The sequence below is a fragment of the Leopardus geoffroyi genome, chromosome A1 (genome assembly GCF_018350155.1).
Source record: "Leopardus geoffroyi isolate Oge1 chromosome A1, O.geoffroyi_Oge1_pat1.0, whole genome shotgun sequence".
Taxonomy (NCBI): domain Eukaryota; kingdom Metazoa; phylum Chordata; class Mammalia; order Carnivora; family Felidae; genus Leopardus; species Leopardus geoffroyi.
The window spans coordinates 57,029,358-57,040,447 of NC_059326.1; positions in this window are offsets into that span (position 1 = coordinate 57,029,358).

Here is an 11,090-nt window from a genome sequence, read left to right on the forward strand (position 1 = left end):
TCTTTGCAACCAAGGAAGCACCCATCTCTGAAGGAGGACGTACTCCTCACTTCAGATGTAATCATGAAGGAACTTGTGACATGAAGAAACTCCCAAACATTGGAATTAAGTGCCAGTAGAGAATGCCAGAGATCCTGAATTTAAACAAGAAAATCCCTCCTTTTGTAGGATGGAGACTCAGCCATCATTGCCAGAGAGCAGTGCCTGGGGTATTTTTACTGAGGTTATCTCATCCCTGGTTTACCATTTCATGCTGTGGGAGTTTGGTAAGGGGCAAATAATTAATCTTTCAATTAATAAATTTCAAGACCATGAGGTACTAGACCTGAATAATATGTTCCAATTGAGATAGTAGACTTTGTGATGCAATCAGTACCTGGTATGGACATTGGATTTTCCCCTTTGGGGTAGGGGGAGAATATAGTATGTGAGTCTGAATAAAGCTGGAAGTCAATTCATATTGACCAGGACAGACTGTGGAAGATATGGCTGATTGTTCTTCCTAAAATCCATCTCTTCTCTCTCCTGAGCACATAGCTAGATTATATCTCCCAGAATCCTCTGCCATTAGGAGAGGTCTTATTACAGAGTTGCAGCCAATGGAATTTTGGCAAAAGTGATGTGTGCAACATCCAGGTTTTACTCAAAAAACTTCTCACACAAGTCACCCCACTTGTTGACCAGAAATAGCCATGTTGAACTTTTATATGAGTGAAAAGTAACTTCTGTTTTGCTAAGGCACTGAAATGTAGACATCCACTGAAGTAGTTACTATAGCTTCATATTACACTTCACTAATTTTGTTCATCACCCTTTGCTACTAGTATAAACTAGTGTTCCAGGAGCCAGTTCATTGATTTCTTGAATATTCATCATTTAAAAAATTTCATTTAAGAAATATTCAGTCTTCAATATGAAATCTTGTGACTAATAATGGCTTTAGGTGATGGAAAATATGAAGAAGGCAAAAAACTTAGGGAAAAAAAAAACAGTAAAGGAGATTAGAAGCCCAGAAAATGAATTCTATTTTATTTAGGGCTTGTGCGGGCACTAGCTACACACTAGCACAGCAATGGAGAAGATTGCCTCCTATCACCTCCTTACAGTTGTACTTTCACCATGGTGCATCTAGTTGATAAAATGATTAGATCGGAAGTAATAGCCATCTGCCCTTTATCTGCCTGGCCACCGCGAAAAGCAAAGTGGTATAAACATGGCTACATTGTTCTTGTGTAAACAGATCAACAGATTAGAGTTGGGAATAAGACTGTTTCTCTTAAAAGGTGTCTCTATTTTTGCACATTTCTGGAAGGTAAATAGTAATAGTTATTTTAAGAAAAAAGTTCAGTGGTGACAATAAATTAGAAAAGCAGTCTGCCTCTTTTTTTGTCAGTTATTTTCATTCTTCAATTAATCACGATATGTTAGATTGTCTTCAATATTCCCTACCCCAGTGTTTTTGATCACCTACATTGCTTTTGTGCTAAAGCCTCCATTAAAGAGAACCATTTAAGTCATAGAGTCTGCAAAGAAATAATAATAATGATAATAATAACTGTATGATTCTGAAGTCTGAAATTCTTGCTTCTACCTGTAAACCAAAAATCCAGCCCTATTTAATTTTCTTTAGTTATTTATGGGATGCCTCATTGTGCATTTCACTTATGACCATGAAAGACCTGACTTTCTTTTTCTCCCTTTTTCTCTTATTTCTTCTATCATTATCTGAGCAACATGCAAGTTTCCCTGGGTGCTTTTCCTCTGTAGGGCATTGCTAATTATGCTGTAACTGATGAACTGTAATCCTTGTAGTAACACAATAGTACTGTGTGGTCTGGAGAGATTCTGTGCACAGGAGCATATTGGGATCCGTGGGGATTAAGGGGATTATCAAAAGAATCAATACAAGTGATATATTTTCCAAAGGAGAACCCAGTGTATCTACATTTATTTCTAACACAGAGACGTCAAGAGAAACATTTCTTGAAATGTTTGTTTATACTGACCTTTTTATTTTCCAAATCAGCTGGCTCGTATCTAAAAAATAATAATAATGCCTTTATTTTCTTTACCTTGGTAATATTCCAAAATACTCTTCCACTCATATGTGTTAAAGTGTTTAAGAAATATATTAGTCTTGTCATAGATCCATGTGCAGTAAATTATATATTTTTTTCAAAGATTAAAACATTTATGCTAGAGAAGTTGTATGACTTATGTTGATAGCTGTACGAGTTAGTGGGAGAAAGAAGATTAGAACCCAGGGTATCTGCATCCATGCTTACAGCCTGTACATCCAAAAAGCATATTTTATAAACAAGCTGCTTAGGCAATAGCTATAAAAAGCAAATTTCAAATGATTTCTTTCAGTGACCTTTTTTCTTCTTCTCAGTATTAATGCAATTAAATGTAGTATAATAATGGTTTTCTTTTTTCTGCAAGCAATAGAATGCTGATAGCATGAATCTAGCATCAATCTCTATTCAAAGAGTATATTCCAATGGAAAGTCAGTCATTCAAGGGAGAAATTCTCTAGAGCTTAGCTTGACACATCAAAGACTAAATTGAAATAGGAATTGCTTAAATGAAAGAGCTTTAGGCTTTTACAAGATGAAATACTTTTGACTATCTTTATATGGTGTGTGGGCATAAATATTTATTATAACATTTTAAGTATTTCTATTTACCACTAGTAAACATGGCCAAATTTTAATCAGGACCTGGACATTCATTGTTTATCTGTAATTTGAAAGTTTTGAATTTGTACTCTTGTTTATACTAAGGCAATTTGGCTCTACACTGTCTTCTATTGAACAAACTAAATTTAAGCAATATCATTCTGAATAGAAAGAACTAAGACACTGCTAACATCTGCCTTCCCACATATAAACTCACAACCAATGATGAAACACATTTAAATTTAGACAATCTTATAATAACAGCAGTAAATTCTTAGCTTCTCATAGGCACAATCAATTCACCTTGTTAACTTTTCCTAACACCAACAGTAAAATTCAATAAGGTTCTATTCTGTTTCCTGTAAACTAAAGGTAGATGGGCCTTCAAATTTTATTTATAGATGTTGGGAGAACAACAATAAAAAATTGTAAGCTAAATGTAGAATATACGAAGCAGTTAATAAAATCTAAAAATAAAACTGAGCCACAGCCCTTGGGGGTATTTAGACTTCATATACTCATAGTTTCAGAAGGAAAAATAATGAAAAACATAAAGTTTCCACGGAGATAAGATGTTTATTTAAGTGTGTGTGTGTGTGTGTGTGTGTGTGTGTGTCTGCATGCTCACATGCCAGAGATAGAGCCACAGTATTCGTAAGCATTCAGCTCAAAAGTTATTTTGAATATATTTAAACAGCAACTTCTATCTCTAATAAGGGGACCATAAACAATTGCTGTGAAATATGATATTTTAGTCTTCAATGAAAAAATATTTCAAGGATGTTTCATATGTTTGCAATAGTGACGTCAAGCTGGATTTGTTACAGTCTAGATAATGCAAAGTTGATTTCTATGTTCGATCACAGTCCTTTGTATAGCTGGCTTTCCAACAGTCATCTAAGATTTTTAAGGCAGGTCTCTATCTCAGTACCTGCCTCCATGTCTTGCTCAATATAAAGGTTTGTAAGTATCTAAGGAGTTCATGAAGGTACTCTTCCTCAATATGTTTCTATGTAATTAATGGCATAAGGAAAGAATTGAGGAGTTTGGGTAGGATTTCGACTTGGAAAGTGAATCAGAAAACTATGGAGTCTAATACAAGGAAGTGAATGAGGAAAACATCCCCAGGGTGATGCAGCCATTTTCCACACCTCATGCTGTGACTAATAAAGCCCCCTTTCTAAATCTTCCATTTCTATACTTAGAATCTTTTCCTTCATTATTCTCTTCAAAGGATAAAAGCCAGTCCATGTCTGCTTTGCCTGCATGATGCATTTACAATCTACTTGTCTGAATGGACTTGCTATTATTTAAACTTGTACAATATAAGAATTTATAAGTATGAGCATTTGGATTGGGAGATGAGACGAGCAGTCTAGGAAACAGATAGCTCTTCTCATTTTTTATCTTGTTGATGACAAATATCGTTAAAACATAACATGGCATGTAAGGCAAAAACAAATTCTCCGTGGAATTTTATGTATTTGGTTATAAACCTGAAATAATATGAACAAAAAGTATAGGTAATGCACAACAGAAGAGTATTATGTCCATGTGCTGTGAAGCCAGACCTCCTGGGTTTAAATCTTGCCTTTGCTACTTACCAGCTCTATGCCTTTGGATAATTTGCACAAATTGCCTCTGCCTCAGTTTCCTCATGTGCTAAGTAGAAATAATTATATATCTAAAGTGTAAATAGCTTATGAAAAATCATGAGCACTGTTTAGTTGTAAGCAATAAGTCTTCAAAGACTGACAGACTATATAACATTTTAAGAGCAAATTATACAAGCCATTCTAAGTTAAACCCAAGGTATATTTTAGTTAATTCATCATAATTAAGACCTGCATTCATGTAAATCTATGTGGTAACGAATGTACCATGTGTTCCAGAGCAAACAGGAAAATCACAGAACATGTGGTCTACTGTCCTACACTTTAAAATTATATTTAATATATTATATAAAAATATTATATTTCTTCCAACTCAGATGAGTATCCTTTCAATTCAGGAAAAGTCATTCAGTTTCAGCGAGGCATTCACAGGAAGTGTGGACTTCTCTTGGAGAGCACAATATTTTGTTATTGTTGTTTCTTTTCTCAATCAAGAAACCTGCTCCTTTGCCTTTGCATCACTTCTTACATTCCTTTACACCTCAGCTTACAAATCTCCTCGAACGGACCTTCCTTATGACCTCATCCGAAGCAGCTACAACACCTTGATTTTCTTTGAAGTGCTTTTAAAAACCTGAAATCATCATATGCATTTGACTGCTAATTTGTTATTCTGCTTTTTCCAACATGATGATAATGACAGTTTCTGTTTTGTATTCTTATATTCCCAGTGTCTAGTTTAATGGCAGGCACATAGTAAGTACTCAAGAAATATTTGTTGAACAAATGAGTGAATGTTGTCAATATTCTTGGCTAGTCATGATTGTTATTCTTACATTGCTGTGTTTGGTTTTAGCTGTTGGTTTCTCATAGATTTCATCCAGGAACACCTCTATCTATATTTAGCATTTTCATGTAAGTCTGAACTGCTATTTTTCTCTCCTCCCTTTTTTCCCCACTGTCACTGCTCCGGTGCTGCTGACTGAAGTTAATTGACTTCCCCACTCCCAAATGACCTAAAACTCAAAATGATTTATATATAGTAGAGAAGAGGGTCATGCATTTTTATCTGGAAGGATGAAAGTTACATACAAAAACATCATGCTTATTTGATGGACAATGTAGGTAATAGACTTACCATAACACTATCTGAATACTTTTGACACATTTCATTGCTTTCACAAAAACCTGGCCAATGGCCGCCTCTTTGCATCAAACTGCTATCATAACTCAGTGCTTAATTATATACATTTTTTGATGGTGTTTAAATAATAAATACATAATGGGCATGAGTTCTGTGCCTACAACAAATTAATGTGTTCTATTTTTATAGTGTTCTAACTGTTTAATTAGGGAAGGATATTGTCCTTTAATGTGCTTCTATGGGTTTCTTTCTCTTGCCTATTTCTGCTCAACAAGAGGCAGTGTATGCATCTACTTATTATTATTAAGTGCCAGGTAATCTGAGGGTTGTCTCTATTCTCTTCATGTATATGTGTGCAAATATGCCACCTTTTCAGAACTCTATGCTAACATAAGGGAACACTGATTGATACAGATACAACCCATAATATTTTGCCAGGGCTGCCATAAAAAAAAAAAAAGGTACCACAAACTGGTTAGCTTAAACAACTAAATTTATTGTCTCACTGTTCCAAATCTTTAAGTACAAAATCAAGATGCTGTCATAGTTGATTCCTTCTGAGTGAAGAATATTTGGGATTACTTGGCTTGTAGATGTATGACCCCAATATCTGCCTTAATGTTCATGTCATGTCCTCCTCTGTATATGTCTGTTTCTTCATATTTCCTATTTATATAAGGACACCTGTCATATTAGATTAAGGGCTCATCCTGCTCCAGTGTGACCTCAACTTACTACATGTGCAACAACCCTATTTTCAACTATGTCCACATTCTGAGGTACTGGGGGTTGGAACTTTACCATATGAATGTTTAGGGAACACAGTTTAACCCATAGCAACTCTGTTTCTATCATGACACTTAAACTTAAGACACTCAGATTGTCTTTATTTGAAAACCTGATGGTCACTGAAGAATAAAAGGACACTAATAAGTCATCTTAGTATTTGGCTTATTTGTTGCAAATAAATAGAAACTTGAATTTATTTAGTATTGCTTACTTTGTAGACACATTTTTTCTACGTTATATATTTGTTATGTGCTTGCATATTCCTGTGTAACATAGTACTTCCCATTCCCTTTTCTTACTCTGTAAAGAAGGGAAATGACAGAAATTCTACATATTAGGTATATTTCTACCATATGAGAGTATCCTTTAAATTTTCTTGATTAATATTTCTTATTTACAGTCCTCCTACCCTACCAGTTCTGCTTTAGTTTTTAACTTCCTCCATTTTTAACTTTGATCATGTTTATTCTCTCCAATGGTACTTACTGATAGGTAAACACAATTAGCAAATACTCAAGAGATAAGGGACTCTTCAAACCTAACCACTATAGAATACCCTTAGGTAATGTAGCTAGTAGGCTGCCTTTTTAGAAAATAAACTTATAAACAATAACTTGATATTCATTTACTTAAATGTATTTAAAACAACCATGAAGAAGGCTGGCTTTGATATGTGAAAGTTATTGATTTGGGTATGTCAGAGAAAATCTCTCTTTAACATTACTGATTCTTGGGTTGCTTGGGTGGTTCAGTTGGTTAAGCATCCAACTTCGTCTCAGGTCATGATCTCGCGGTTCACGAGTTTGAGCCCTGCGTTGGGCTCTGTGCTGACAGTTTAGAGCCTGGAGCCTGCTTCGGATTCTGTGTCTCATTCTCTCTCTGCCCCTACCCTGCTAGTACTCTGTGTGTGTGTCTCTCTCTCTCAGAAATAAATAAAAACATTAATTTTTTTTTTAAATTAGAGATTATTTTCCCAAATGCAAAACTCTAGTTATCTGATTTTAATACCAAAGAAAATACCTTCCTAATTTGTTAAAATGAAAAACAAATAGTACTGAAAGCACTTGAGTGCACTTAGAAACCAGCTAATGAGTAAATATTTCAGAGATGTGCAATATACTCTCCTTTAGAAGAAATAGGCTCTTATCCCTTGGTTATATTTTGAGCACCATACATGCTATATTTGTTATACCTGCACCGCATATGACCTATTTAAAGTTAATAAACTGTCAATGCTTTTGGTAAGAATAATTAAAATTAAAGTCTGTTTGTATAAACATTTCTATTCACTATTTTTTTTTCTTTCTGAACATCTAACGGAATGTTAATACATCAAAATCAACTTTCTTAAGGTTGGGATAATGACAGGTTATAGAGTAGTTTACTTTCAAGTCTCTAACCTTTTTTTAGATTTTAAGCCTTGTTTTATAAGTGCACCTAATGAGGTCAACAACCATCAAATTGAGAACAGAAATGTCAGCATGGGCTAAATCTGACAATTTGCTCATTATTCACTGTCAAGAATAGCTTATGAACTTTTAATGATAATTCCTAATGAGAAAACCCCCAAATTGAGAATGAGATAATTAGAATAAATGAGACTGGTCTAAGTGACAGACTGATGTATTTCATCCCCATGACTTTATGATTTTATGAAATAACATGTATAATTTTTAAAATAACTCATTTATAATAATGTCTTTGACCTTTGGAATTACTATCTTTCATAATCTGTGCTGCTTTATGTCACTAATTTCTAGATCAAGATTAGTCAGTCCTTTTTTCCTTTCAGAACTAAAAATAGAATTTAAGTTTAAATATGAGAAACCCATATTGAAAACAGATGCTATGTATTAAATTTGCTTATGTTTCAAATTTTCTGCTGCTTTTCAACTCTGTATAACCTTTCACTTACCCCTGCTGATTCTGTTGTTCCAGGGGTCACACCTGTTCTTAAGGAGATGTGGGAGGGAGGAGGTTGGAATTTGAAAGAAACACCTGGGTGAACCTTGCCGTAGAGGATTTTTATATACTGCTGAGTCTTTCCACCTGCTGCCCCAATGCCCTTTCTGTTGACAGCAGCAACATGCCACATGGGTCAGAATTCTTCCTTACAGGCAAAATAACAGCAAACAGCTCTACTCTAAGGAGGATACTGAGCAATTTTTGCTTTCAATGAAAATTTCTACAGTAAGAGGACAAACATAAGGAAGGGGCTTTGTTATAAAATGATAAATAAACATTGAAACATAAAGTGCGTGTTACTAAAAGAAGGAACATCTAGGATTTATTCCTAGTGTCTGAAACATTGTACCCTTCAGCAAGTTATTTATTCTTTTGGGACTCGTTATCTTTATACATAAAATAGGAAAGTTAGACTAGATGATTTTACTGTTCTATCCAACTCCCTCAGTCTATGTTTTTGGTCGTGTGGCATTGCAATGCGTAAGGGAAGTTATTAGCTTCCAGGTGATTCTTTTTGGGCTGCTTCATACCCGCTTCCCAAACATACAGCTCTTTTGCTTTGTCATTAAAGACATTAGAAGAAAGGTGGAATAATACTGTTACAGAATCGGAGGGGAGAAGTTGACAAAATTAAAAAAAATACCGATGAATTGATTAAACTTAAGTAAACAAATTTACTAGAACACTCTGAGGAGCCAGAACACTCTACCTCTTGCATGATAGTGATATCTACCAAATATCTACCCTACACTGGCTGAAATTTTTACTGTTTTCCAGTCATCTTCCTGACATCGTGTCAATTAGATATTCATTTGAGTTACCAAACTTCACTTAAATGTATCCTGAAAATTAGTCTAACACTGTAGTGAGGAAGATGTTTAATGTACCTATTTGCTTGACCTTAAGAATTAGGAGGGCCCTGGGTGGCTCCTCGGTTAAGCATCTGACTTTGGATGAGGTCATGATCTTATGGTTCACGAGTTCGAGCCCCACATCAGGCTCTGTGCTGACAACTCAGAACCTGTAGCCTGCTTTGTGTCTCCCTCTCTCTGCCCCTCTCCTGCTCATGCGCTCGTGCGCGCTCTGTCTCTCTCTCTCTCTCTGTCTCAAAAATAAATAGAAAGTTTAAAAAAAAAATAACTGGGAGATATAAAGTGTAAGAACAGCAGTTCACCACCAGCTCTCATTTGCCAAATGTGTATGATGTGTCATGTACTGGACTATACATATCATCTTACTGGAAATCTATAAATATCATATGGGGTCGGAATAATTGCCCCCATTTTATAAATAGTTAAGCCAAGGATTAACATGTTTTTATTTTTCCAATGGCCACATTAAGTTAATAAATAATAGATAGCATTCAAATAAAAGTTTAACTGTAAATACCATGCTCTTAACTGCTGTGAAATATTAATATATTCAGACAGTAAGAGTTTGTCACTGAAGTCAGTGTTAACAGTATCATTTTTTTCCCTTAAACTATGTAATTCTATGTAAGCTTTCTTTCTGCAGATGTAGCTTAACTTTATAAAATATTTTCCACATCATTAAAATTCCTCTTAAATATACTTTAACTGATGCCTATATTAGTATTCTATTGTTGCTGTAATGAATTGCCATAAATTTTATGGCTTAAAACAATCCAGTTTTATTGTGTTATAATCCTGAGACTCAGAGTCCAACATGGGTGTTACTAGGATAAAATGAAGCTGTTGGCAGGACTACACTTCTCTGTGGAGGGTGCACATCCTCTGTGGAGGATGTCTTTACTTTTTTCTTCTTCTAGAGGCTGCCTACATTCCTTTCCTCATGGCCATACTCATCTTGAAATCCAGCAACAGCAGATTCAGTCCTTCTCATATCACGTCACTCTGATCTACATTTTGGCTTTGCTCTTCCACTGCTAAGAACATTTTGTAAACATTGAGGCCACTTGCATATAATCCCAAATATCTTCCTATTTTAGGGTCAGTTGATTAAGCAACCTTAGTTTTATCTGCAACTAAATTCCCTTGTGCCATGTAACCTAGCTTATTTACAGATTCTGGTGATGAGGACATAGACATCTTGGGGGGGGGGGCACTATGCTGCCTACCACAATGTCTAATATTATATTCTAGAACAATATCCTAATACTTTATGCTATCAGAATCCTATCTCTGAATACATGTTATTAACACTGATATTATTTCCTTAGGGTATTAAGGAAGCTATAAGACATTCATTTATTAACACTGAGGTTATACATACCTAAAAATAGTAGGAAGACACATGTACACATTGTGTACTGTTTAACTACTACAAATTTCTCATTTCTTGATTCATAATTCTGTCTAATGTTAGTTCGTTCTTGAAATATGTTTTGATATTTTTAAGGTATTATTTCAGGATCTGTACACATCTTTGAATTTATTTATGTGGATTTTAACGTGAAAGATTAATTCTTAGTGTGTAATTCATGGTTATAATTATTTTCCATTGAAGACCTATAAGATACCATATTTTACTATCACCCAGCATTTCAAAGGAGAAACAGGCTGAAATAATAGGTGAACATAATTTTTTCCCTGTTTTAGGTTTAGAAAATGTATATATATATATATATATATATATATATATATATATACATATAGAATGCCTCTCATAAAAAATGTCAATGCTCTCATTCCTATAATATGTGGGTATATTATGTTACATGGAGAAAAATGATTAAGCTTATGAGCCTTAAGATAGAGAAGGTGTTCTGAAAGATTCATCAGTGCCCAATCTAATCATGGGACGCTTTTTTTTTTTTAATGTTTTTATTTATTTTTGAGAGAGAGAGAGAGAGAGGCAGGGAGAGAGAGGGAGACACAGAATCCGAAGCAGGCTACAGGCTCTGAGCTGTCAGCACAGAGC